The sequence below is a fragment of the Hyla sarda genome, chromosome 6 (assembly GCF_029499605.1).
Source record: "Hyla sarda isolate aHylSar1 chromosome 6, aHylSar1.hap1, whole genome shotgun sequence".
NCBI lineage: Eukaryota > Metazoa > Chordata > Amphibia > Anura > Hylidae > Hyla > Hyla sarda.
Window position 1 is genome coordinate 65,864,907 of NC_079194.1, and position 12,981 is coordinate 65,877,887.

At 41.9% G+C, this 12,981-nt stretch overlaps 1 protein-coding gene across 6 annotated transcripts in view; it reads right to left on the minus strand.

Moving 5' to 3' along the window:
* Positions 1 to 12,981, minus strand: part of GRAP2 (GRB2 related adaptor protein 2) — a 253,216-nt gene that overhangs the window by 121,915 nt on the left and 118,320 nt on the right. Inside the window, exon 2 of one of the 6 annotated variants that reach the window (XM_056524023.1) lies at positions 11,075 to 11,424. The exons of 4 other annotated variants lie outside the window; for them this stretch is intronic. The gene's annotated coding sequence lies outside the window, so the exon portion shown is untranslated. Of the gene's footprint in view, positions 1 to 11,074; positions 11,425 to 12,981 lie in introns of those variants that run through there. One more of the 6 variants, XM_056524020.1, reaches the window with a different exon arrangement.

The window sequence follows — 12,981 nt, forward strand, 5'->3', positions numbered from 1 at the left end:
GCAGAATCAACCCTCACAGGATCCCAGTAACCACAACCATGTCAATAGTGATGTCCGTCACTCACACACCTCAAGACACCACAAGAAGGGTGCCCTGCAGAGACGCACCCCCTTATGGGGGTCCAAGGCAGACCACTAATCAGGACAACCTCCCAGAACTTTCACTGCCTCTTTCACTAGCCCAAACACCCATAAACCACGGGTCTCCAACACTCCCAACTTACATTCTGTCACCGCCACACGACCAAACAAGACACAGAAACCTTCTAACAGCACTACCCTTCCTTCTCCCTTCTCCATCCACACATGGTTTCTTTCCTTCCATCTTCCTCTGTTCTCCCCAGCCCTATCCATCTCGACCAGGAATCCACTTCAGATAACCCACCTTCTATCTCACGTACAATTCCACCTGCCCAGGACATTCTGACTCAGGACCTGCTTGACCTAATGGGACATCTGAAGGACCAACAACCAAATCTACCCTCAGGCAGGTTCCGCACTCATTCAGACACCATCTTTGATGACTCTCTTACTACTACCACCATCACGGAGACCCCTCTCAGACGTCTATCCGTTCATCAGTTCTACACTCCTGTCAGTATGCCTCACAGCACTGATAATAGCCTGACGCATATCTCTCCATAATCAGATTCTTCACCCACTAAAGACATCATGTTTTTTTTAGGACTCCCCACTTTAGTGAATAATCCCCCCACTACTTGTAAACTGGAAGGAACTTCCCTCCTTGGAACCGATACACCTACCACCTCCCCTAGGTACAAAAAGAAAAAATCCAGAAAGAGGGGATGCAGGGGAGGAGGTGCTGCCAAGGAAAGAAAATAAACTAAGAAAGTACTTCAAGATAAAACCAAATAATTAAATATGGTGAAAATCTTCAACCTCTCTGAATATGTTTTGGAGGAGGTTGAACAGAAAGTCCTTGAAAAGGGCTCTCTTTCTGCCCGACCTTGAAGTCCACTAACTTCGATCTTTTTATTGATTTAAATAATTTCATACGTAAGCTCACAATTAAGGTTCCTTTCTCCAAAGGAAGCCAATGGTTACACAACTACGTATATTGAGTCCTCAATCTTAGTGCCTCCCTCGGTTCAGACTAGGCTACGCCCTAAGTCTACATTCCATCCCCTTCATGCAAAAGGGAGCTTCATTGATACTTTCTCCGCATTAGTGCAAACAGATTTCGATATTCTCACCAAAGATACCACATGGAAAAAAATATCCCTGCAATGTCACATTTACTGAGAGATTAGCCATCAAGTCACTCGCTGACAATCAGGCAATTACCATCCACCTGGCAGACAAGGGCGGTGGTATTGTTATACTCAATAGGGACGACTACATCACTGAGGCCCACAGACTACTTACCGTTCTAAGAAGTGCTAATTAGCATGAAACCACCGGTCATTGCCTCTGATCCCCCGTCTACCTCCTCTATCTCCTTCCTTTCCATGTGCCTTCATTGAGTTTGCGATGGACACGGTGAGTGCGGGATTTTCAAATACTTATTTGCTGTCATTGATTGCATCTTACCTTCTTATCCATGCACCGCTTATACCATCCTATATTTTTTGTTTTAGTTACATCCATGTAAGTTCTCCTTTTACAATATATTAGTGAACTGTGCCTCCTTTGTTTCTTCCTTACTTGGATTGAACCCTACTAAACAATTCCACTTAGTGGACTCCGGAGTCTCCCATGGCATTCTCTCGAAACCTGAGAAGGATTTTATGATCATCAAAGAACCTGCCTTACCCCTATTTTATTACCTCCCTAAGGTCCACAAGAACATTACTAACCCGCCTGGTCACCCCATCATATCTGGCATTAATTATGTCTCTTCTAACCTCTCCAACTACATTGATTTGTTATTACAGAATCATTTCACAAACCTGAAATCATATTTAAAAGACACAACAGATCTCATCAAATCTATTCTGGAGGTAAAGTGGGCCCCCCGATTACCTGTTTGTTATAATGGACTTAACATCGCTTTATACAGTAATCAAACACGAATCAGGTATTAATGCTGTCTCACATTTTATATCGAATGATCCTGACATGCCACCTGCCCAAGTGGACTTTATACTGCAGGGCCTCAGGTTCATACTGATGCACAATTATTTTGAGTTCTTGGGCCAACTGTACATGCAGCATACCAGGACTGCAATGGGGTTCAAAGTGGCCCCAAGTTTCGCAAATCTCTTTGTGGGGCTTTTTGAAGAGATATTTGTATACACTAACCGTCTGTTCTCCAATTGCATTTACTACTGACGTTATATTGACGACATTATTTGTCGTCAATTATCTGGAAAGGTGACAGGCCCAGTTTGGATGAATTCCTTACACATCTTAACTCCAACAATTGGTCCCTACAGTTTACACAGACAATTTACCCCAACCATGCAGAATTCTTGGACGTAATGGTATCCCATGATAATGTTTCTATCTGCACCAAAACATATTTCAAACCCGTGGATAGCAATAGCTATTTAAACTTTAACAGCCGTCATTTAAAAAAAATTGTTATGCAATGTGCCTTACGGCCAATTTAAGAGGATCAGGAGGAACTGCACCAAAGAGAGAGATTTCATCTTGCAGAGCAACACACTGAAGGCCCGTTTTAAAGCTAAGGGCTATCCCCACTCTCTGGTGCAGTCCTCCTTTAATCGAGCCCTCTCCCTTGATCAGGATGCATGTTTACTTCCCAGAACAGATCCACCTACCTCAAGTACCACTGATCGATCAGCTATCTTCATCACCTCTTTCAGCAGGGAACATAAAGACATCAGAAATATTCTCATCAAACATTGGTCCATCCTACTGAAAGACCCACATCTCTGTAGTATCCTCCCACCCAAACCCTCCCTAACTTTTCAAAGGGCCTTTACCCTTCGCAATCTGGTAGCTCCCAGCAAGCTCAGGTCAAACCCGAAACTGACCAACCCTTCCAATACCCTGAGCACCATAAGGAGTTTCCGGTGTGGTAGACAGTGTTGCAAATGTTGTCCGGTTATCACACAAGGATGTAAGACCTGCTTGTCCTCAGAGTACAGAACCCTGCTTGTCCACAGTGCACAGAGCCCAGCTTGTCCTCAGTGCACAGAGCCCTGCTTGTCCTCAGTGCACAGAGCCCTGCTTGTCCTCAGTGTACAGAGCCATGCTTGTCCTCAGTGTACAGATCCCTGCTTGTCCTCAGTGTACAGAGCCCTGCTTGTCCTCAGTGTACAGAGCCCTGCTTGTCCTCAGTGTACAGAGCCCTGCTTGTCCTCAGTGCACAGAACCCTGCTTGTCCTCAGTGTATTTGAATATGGCCCCTGCCGCTCATCACTACTATTGATGGCAATTCAGCCTGCACAGAATTCTGACAAAAGAATGAACATGCTTTGCAACAAAAATCTCACAGCGGAAATTCATCAGCACAATTTTTACAGTAGAAATTCTTTTGCGGAATCCCCTTGACAGCAGCTGGAGACTGCGTCCAATTGGATTCTGCCCGGAATTTTCAAGTGTGAACAGGCCCTAAGAATGTAGCATTTCAAAGGCTAAAACCATGTTCTCTGTATCAAAGCAAAGAAATTCTGTGCCGAAAGAAACTCAATTCCAGTAAGCTGTTTTTGACACTTAATCACCACAATTTTTTTGAGGTTTTACTTCTTCATGAGAGTGTTTTATTTTCACCCATTCCATCTCCACTGATCTGAATCAGGGGACTTGTTTTTAATAATGATTTTCAGTAAAACGTAAAGAAACCATACGTTACGGCTTCAATGTACGATTATTGGTTTATGCTCCTAAGGTGAAAAAGAATATGGTATTAACTCAGAATCGTCCGATGTCAGAAAAATTTTACAAAAAAGAATAATAATAGCAACTGGAACATTTTATAGAATCAAACATAAAGAAAAAAAAATTAATATTCTTGCCTTACTAATGTGACTAAAAACCTATGCAATTAATGTGTTATGGCTCCGTACAACCTCCAATTTCATATAGAAGCATATGTTCTGAATGATACATAAAAAAAAATGAAATTTTCGTATTGACATCAGATGCTGTATTACAATTCTAGGGTAGACTCTAGTCTTTATTCACATACGTGTCTGGCAATCTGGAGCAACCCTGGATAGGAACGACAGATGTAACAATCACACTATATGCTAGCATGGAGCCGAACTTATGGGCAGTCCAACATTGATGCCTCTCAGCATAGAAGCCTGACTAACTTTAAAGGGGAACTCTGGTGAAAATAAGTAGAAAGTATTTGTTTTCAAATCAACTGGGGCCTGAAAGTTAAACAGTTTTGTAAACTAATTCTATGACAAAATCTTAATCCTTCCAGTACTTATTAGCTGCTGTATGAAACAGAGAAATGTGTGAATTTATTTTCTGTCTTACAACAGTGCTCTCTGCTGACACCTCTGTCCATGTCAGGAACTGTCCAAATTAGAATCATATCCCCATAGAAAACCTTTCTTGCTCTGGACAGTTCCTGACACAGACAGAGGTGTCAGCAGAGAGCACTGTGGTCATGCTGGAAAGAACTTCACAAATGTCTCTTTAGTATATCTGTAGTATACAGTAGCTAGAAGGGTAGTACTAGAACGGTTAAGATTTTTAAATAGAAGTGATTTACAAATCCACCGGACTTCCCCTTTTAAAGGGCTATTCCGGTTTTATACATCTTATCCCATATCCAAAGGATGATCGCAGGGGTCCAGCCACTGGTGACCCCCGCGATCTCGTTGCAGCCCCCAGCATTCTGTGCAGGGCACTGCCTCCGAGACGAAGACGTGACATCACGGCACGCCTCCTAGTGATGTCACGCCATGCCCCTCCATTCATGTCTATGGGAGGGGGCTGCACCGAGATCACGGTCTTTAGACAGGGGATAAGATGTATAAAGCCGGAATACACCTTTAACCAAGCTCTATCACTGTATAAATTATATTTGATTAAATCCTTAAAACATTTTGTTTAATTAAAACTATACGGTAACTATTAGTATGCTATGAATTTTCTATATTAAAACATCCATCAGAGAACAGGTATATATATATATATATCTAGCACTTTGAAGCAAATGACTGCTCTTTCTTTCTCATAGCAACCATTCACTGCTGAACATACTGTACACATTTCCTGTGTAAGTTATCTCATGGCAAGATGGGTGCAAGAAAAATAAGTGAGATATAGAAATTATTTAAAGGGTTAGAATACTAACAGGATAAACGTCACCATAGGATAGATCATTAGAGAGACTGAAAGGAAGGTATTAAAAAAAAATGCTGTGAGTGGGGTTGTCACAAATTCTTAGAGGAATTGTCACAAGGAACGGTGTGATGTTCCCTTGAGAAGGTCTCTTACTGGCATTGGCCAACTTGGTCTCCAGACCAATCTCCCCATATCATTGCATCTGAGACGAAAGGAGGACTCATCAATGAAGAGGATAGACCTCCATTACATCTTCTATTGCTGTATTTCTCTGTACCTTATGATTTGTCCCTATTGGTGTAGCAATTTAAATGTCACAGTGGTCCAACTCTGGGGATTATGGTATGGGGTTGAATAATGTATTATAACCAGTCAAATATGGTTATAGTCAAATGAGACAAATCTTCATTTCACATACACTATCAGGTCGGCAATACATTATTTTGGTCATGGAACCACTGGTACCGCCATTTCTTCAAAGTGTCCCAGGAGCCATTTTTCAACACTACCACACCAGGCTGCATGTTGGTTGTGCTATTGTGGGAACCCTGCGTAATCTAAACGCGTCACCATAGCCTGCAGTGTCTTTGCACTTGTCTTCCATCAGGCCCATCTGGGACATCATTGGTTGGCAATCACAAAAGAAACTACCAGTAACGGATCTTGATAATATTGATGTCCAAGTGCATTCAGAGTGGCAGAACATTTCTCAGACCACCATGAATACCCTCAGTGATATCATGTTAAGGCATAAAAGTGTGTGTTTTCCTACGTGTGGTGCTCATACTTGATACTGAATATTGAATATTTTGTTTCCATTTTTTCTTAATTTGCATATGATTAACATGTTTATCAATCCTGTGATTTCCATAATTCCACCACTTTTCCTTTTTGGTCTTGCAATTATAATGTTGAGGAGCATATTTAAAAATTTCCACCCCCTATTACTTGAACACGTGCTTCTCAGAGCGACCCAATGGCCATGTCTACCATGTATATACAGTATATGAGGATATGCTGGCCCTTGTGGCTCTCTGCTTTTGTTTCCTCACACATCTATCAAATCGTACTTCCATAAATCATACTCCTCGTAATGGTTGACTCAGAACACAGTTCAAAGACAAGCACGGCTCCTTCCTAAGCATGTCCATTACTGTCTAGTAGGTATGTACTAAAATCACCTTATGGTGGATAACCCCTTTAGTAACAAAGTGTCTACACTAAAATCTTTACACTAAATAAATCTTTACATCATCCATAGATATCAGTGCTCCGAGAAATTTTGGTGAGAAGCTCCAGTGTTTGTTTTTCCATATTTCAACCGCACATTAGAGAATTTTTCAATGTGGGGCTGAAATGTTGCTGAATATGTGAGAATTAGGCACAGCACCGACTATATAGTAGAGCTGCACAATATATTGCAATATTTTTGCAAATTGCGATATGTCAATATGTCCCGCATGTAATTTGTGAATACCTGCGGCGGCGCCCAGCACAATATCACGCACGCATGCAGGGTCTGGGGCCTTTGAAATTCAAATGCTAAGTCAGTGTTTCCCAACCAGGGTACCTTCAACTGTTGCAAAACTAAAACTCACAGCATGCCCAGACAACCAAAGGCTGTCTGGCATGCTGGGAGTTTTAGTTTTGCAACAGCTTGAGGCACCCTGGTTGGGAAACACTGGGAAACCTAAAAAGCCTGATGCTCACCTAGCCCGGTACCCGTAGGTCTGCCGGAGATCCTGTTCTTCTGTGCGGTCCTAGTATCTTTTCTGTGCTCCCAACAAGCAGCTGGTTCCAGGACCTTTCCCTCTCAGCCAATCAGTAGCCACAGTGGTGTCATGTGTCAGACCAGTGACTGGCTGAGCAGTAGGATCCTGTAAGTCCCATAAGACACCCATAATGGAGAATAACAGGATCTGCAGCAGATCTAAGGGGGGCTGGGGTTAGGTAAGCATCAGGTTTTTTTATGTTTCCCCATGCACTGCCACAACATTAATGGGAGAGATGTGACATGGGGGTGTTGACATGAAATGGGTGTGTTGACAATAAATGGGAGCGATGGGACATTGGGGGAAGATGTGACATGGGGGTGTTGACATGAAATGGGGGTGTTGACGATAAAATGGGAGCGATGTGACATTGGGGGAAGATGTGATATGGGGGTGTTGGCATGAAATAGGGGAGATGCGACAAGGAGGGAGATGTGACTAGGGGGGAAGATATGAAAAGGTGGGGAGACGCGACAAGGTGGGGATTGACATAAAATAGGGGGATAGATGTAAAATAGGGGTGTGGACATGAAATAGGGGGATAGTTGGGAAATGGGGGGGGATAGATGTCAAATGGGGGTATAGAAATACAATGGGGAGAATTTGATATTGGGGGATAGAAATGAAATGGGGGGATTGGACATAAAATTGGGGACTTTCACCATTTGTTCATTAAATCACAATCACATATCGAAATCGCAATATGTACCTTCACAATCACACATTTCCCCCAAATTGTGCATATATATATATATATATATATATATATATATATATATATATTTAAAAACATTTTTTGAATATCAACACTATGTATACCCTGCTGTAGTATCCACAAAAACATAGCTCAGAACTGGAATATTTACTATTTTACGATCTGCCTTTTAATTATCACTTTCTGGAGATTTAACCTGGCAGCAAGATTTGGCCATTTGTATTTAGCAGCAATTATTTACCTGACTGAGAATCAGTACGTAATAAATTTTGGCATTGCATTTCCTATGTGGGTGACAAAGCCCTTTAAGTTAGGAGCCCAATAAATGTCACAGTTTCAAAGTGAACAATACAGATACTGATGAACTAGCCGTACCAACAAAAATGTGGGCAGTTATAATTTTATCTTATTTTTTTCAGAGGTATGATTGTTCTTCTGTATTGGCATGTTTTTGGCTCAGGCTGCATTAAGACTTTTTGTAGTACAACCTTCCAAGTGACAGATGAATCCCAAATATTTATTTAAATGCAGCTAAAATCCTCGTTAAAGGGAACCTCTCATTTTATAACAGGACACAGTTCCAATGGCAATCTCCTTTCGTTTCTGCTCCGCTCAGCTAAAGTGAGCTTTATACTAAATTGCAATATATTCCATAGCCTGCCCTTGGAGCCATTCACCTTTATAAAATGAGAGGTACCCTTTAAAGGTGCAAAACCTCCAAACCATTTTCTGTCCAAATCATTGTCCACAGCATCTTTGCAGACTATGTGTCTCCATGGTAACAGACTACAAACACTGCATAGTCTTATCCTACATCCATAATCTTTCATCAGTCCCCTTACATATGAGAGCATATACCGTATTTATCAGCGTATAACACGCATTTTTTAAGCTAAAATTTTTAGCCTAAAGTCTATCTGCGTGTTATACGCTGATAAGCCGCTGCAGTTCAATGATTTAAAGCGGGCGCTTTAAATCAATGAACTGCAGCGGCTTTTGCAGGTCCAGAGACCTGCCGTCGCTGCCCGATTCTATGCCCCTGCCTATTCTGGGGTCGAGAGACTGCCGGCGCCGCTGCCCCATTGCCTCCCCAATCCCCGGTTTTTCTGACCCCGCAGAAGCCCCCAGGAAAGGCAGGGGAGAGAGGCCATCACTACCCGCTTCTCTCCCCCTGCCTTTCCTGGGGTCTAGAGCCCTGCTGCCGCCGCCGCTTCTCTCCCCCTGGCTATCGGTGCCACTGCCCCATTGCCTCCCCCATCCCCGGTTTTATAATTACCTGTTGCCGGGTCGGGTCCGTGCTGCTTCTGGCTCCGGTGTGGCGTCTCCTGCGTTGTTGCTATGCGCTGCGCTACGCAATGACGAGTGACGTCACGTTGAAGACGTCACTCGTCATTGCGCCTCGCAGCGCATAGCAACGACACAGGAGACGACCCACCAGAGCCAGAAGCAGCGCGGACCCAACTCCGGCAACAGGTAATTATAAAACCGGGGATGGGGGAGGCAATGGGGCAGCAGTGCCGATAGCCAGGGGGAGAGAAGTGGTGGCAACAGGGCTCTAGACCCCAGGAAAGGCAGGGGGAGAGAAGCGGGCAGCGATGGCCTCCCTCCCTCTGCCTTTCCTGGGGGCTTCTGCGGGGTCAGAAACAGTGTATCGGGGTACACTGCACCCTCACGCACCCTCACACACGCACCCTCATTTTACCAAGGATATTTGGGTTAAAAACTTTTTTACCCAAATATCCTTGGTAAAATGAGGGTGCGTGTTATAGGCTGGTGCGTGGTATACCCCGATAAATACGGTATCTTTGTGGTCTGTTACTTTGGAGACACAAACATTGGTTGTTAAGGAAGACATCCTAATAGTCATTTTCTACTCCACATTCATAAAGTACTAGTCACAACTAGTGTTAGTCCATACTGAAGATAGACGTGAAGATAAGTTTGTTTCTATGGGATTGAGACCAAATTGCCATATTATTGGCGAGTTTTTAAAAAGATCATGGAGGAATACGACAATAGTATAATGCAGAGAAACTCTAAAATGTTCCTAAAATGTATAAATCTGGGGTTAATAGATATTTAGAGCATAAATCATATCAAACATCTTTCATGAATAATATGCCTTTGTGTAATAAGTATGTAGATGTCACATTGGTAAAATCATATGAAAGAAGTGTGATATCACTTCCCTTTGGTGATACTGATTACCTTGTTCATGGAGGAGAAGCCTATAAAGCCTAGGTATAAAATATATGCACATTAGTTCTCTCTTCTCCAACAACATTTAAGGAAATTATTATTTTTTTAATAGTAATATGGATTAATCTTTCCCGCTAATAGTGTAGGGCACCTCTGAGGATCTTCTGCAAGGTACACTGTTCGAGGAGATTACTAAATAATATATATGTATTTAAGTGTAAGCTACACAAGAAAGAAAACTAGAAGTTATCTACAATTAACTAAATTTCAGTCTTTCCTATAAGAGAGGAGAGAAGAAAAAAATAAGAAAAAGCCTAGAATGTGTATAAAAATATTCTTATTGTCACGCCGGGGTAGGGATCAGTGCAGACCTGAATCTCATCCCAACCACTGTCCCTACCTACTTGGACGATCCACCCTAAATGGGTGCTAGGTGACAGTTCCTAGGCTGGACTGAGTGCAGGGCATCAGGAAGTATCAGACAGTCCAGTTCAGCAACACACAGAAAAATATGGTACCCAATCATAAGACAAAGGGTAAACAGGGACAAGCCAGAAAGTCAGAACCTAGAGGGCAGCATAGTACAAAATCAGAGTCAATACAGAGTCCAAACAGGCATGGGTAAAATGTAGAGAGTAGAAAAGTACAAAATCAGCAGACATGAGCAAAGTCAGGGAAAAGACAAAAGATCAGATGAGAACAGTATAGAAATGCAGAAAACACAGGAAATAGCAATGCTGGTGATAGGACAAACCACAATCATGGGCACAAAATGACACTGAGCTGTTTAAATATCCCTTCACTGGGAATGTGAGTGTCGATGCTGAGGCTGATTGGCCTAGCACTCACACCTCCTCATTGGCTGGGCTGAAACGACCATGTGACGTACAGGGCTGTTGTTAGGACTGAAGATGCCCCAGCCACGTCAAGGAAGATGCCGATGGAGCCTGGACAGGTACGTATCAAACTATTATACTTAAAGCTCAGTTTTCTTTTCTGGATGGGAAAAGGTGAAAAATACTACAAATCATACAAATGGTATGAGATCCCCTATAAATATGACATTTGCCCAGGGGACATAAAACAGTGTACTATTATGTGCCAAATTCATTTTGATGCTAGTTTATAATTTCAAGGATGGGGTTGTAACACTCACGTTTCAGAAGAAAGCAACCCTGGTGGATGTGGATTCGCTGGACCTGCGTGGCAGATGACTCGGACCTTACCAGGGAGCAGCGTCTAAGGTGCCGCTGGTTTTCATCAAAGCCAGGCTCAAAGTGGGATGGACTTGCTGCGGCAGGTGGCACCCAGGTCGCTACCCCAGGCACGGCTCGACCACACAGGCGGCTGAGGAGATGCGAGGCACAGGAGGGATAAGGCAGCTCGTAGTCTGGATAGCAGAAGGTCAGGTCAGGCGGCACAGTTGCATAGTCAGGACGTAGCAGGAGGTCAATAGGCAGGCGGCAGAGAAGCAAGGTCGGGTCACAAAGCGAAGGATCAGATACACTGCAAGGCAGAAACAAGAATGCTTTCTCTCAGGCTCAAGGCAACAAAGATCCGGAAGGGGAGTGAGGAGGGTGGAGGAATATGTAAATGAGCCACAGGTGAATCACACTAATGAGCGCACCGGCCCTTTAAATCTTATAGCTCCGGTGCAAGCGCACCCTAGGAGACGGGGACAGGCACACTGGAGCAGTGCAGCAAAGGCTGGGGCAGGAGAAGCACCAGGTGAATGACGGACTGGAGCTCATATGTGGGCGCGTCCCGCAATCTGAGTCTCAGCCCCGCCAGCAGCAGCAGGTAATGGGACCATGCGCGTGTGTGCGGCTAGAGCGCATAACGTAACAGGGGTATAATGTACTATCAACTTAAAAAATAAAATAAATAATAATATGTAACTCGGTACCCAACCCTGATCACGTACATCAAATTTTTTTGCCTTTATCACCTATATTTATTATAAAAATCCCTCATTTCATTAGTTCACATTGTTAGAAATCCTCTCAGGGGAAGGGGGGGGGGTGTCCCCCCCTTGTGGTGGTGGGAGGTGATTGGTGTGTTTGCTCATGCAGCCTTGTCCATGAGTTATCTATTGTCCATGACTCATGGACAAGCCTGATACTATTGCAGGACTGGTTAGTGTCCAAATTTTCAGGAGCTGTTTTCTTTACTAAATATTCCAAAAAAAATTTTATCAACCATATTACAAAATGTCATTAATTTTCAGTAACAACATATACATTTTTGGATCTGACAGGGCCCATTTAATCTAAAAATTCAAATTTTAGTAATTTTATTCTTAAAAGAATGATCATTCAGGCTTAATTATCTTTAATTTAGATACTCATAGTTTGGATTGCTAATTTACCTAAAATATTCTACAATTCCAAATAATGAAGCTTAGAGCTTCCTAACAAAACTGTATTTTTGTCTTCCCACTTACAGTATCAGGCAGATGCAGAAAGCTTTAGTTTAATGATCTGTCTATTCTTGAACTACCTTACAGACTTTAAATGATGATTATTACTTTGTTTACAAATTTGGGTAATGGAATAATTTAAGAACTTCCCAACATTTAAATTAATTAAAACAAAAGCTGAAAATGAGTGAAGAATCGTATTATGGTGAAAGATTTTCTTTGATCTGAAATATTTGAAATCTAAATAAGGTTGACAAAAGAGGTGTAATAAACTCTAAGAAATACATAATTTTTGTTATATTTGTCAGAATGAAAAATTAAAATCATTTGAAGAGTTACAAGAGGATTATTTTATATATATATTTCATATAGTTGATTATGATTTAAAACATTTTTATATCAATAATCAACTATCATAAGTTGATTATTGATATAAAAACATGTAAAATAATAAGTTTGAATATTGGGAAATATTTAATAAAAAAGTTATTAAAAGCTTTATAAATACACAAATAAGCTTTCCTGGTGATATATCTTTTTATAGTAAGAAAAAAGGGAAAAAATTAGCTTACTAATTAACACACAACAGGAATATATATGATAATTAAAATAATTTTTACTGCATTAACATACATAAATTTATA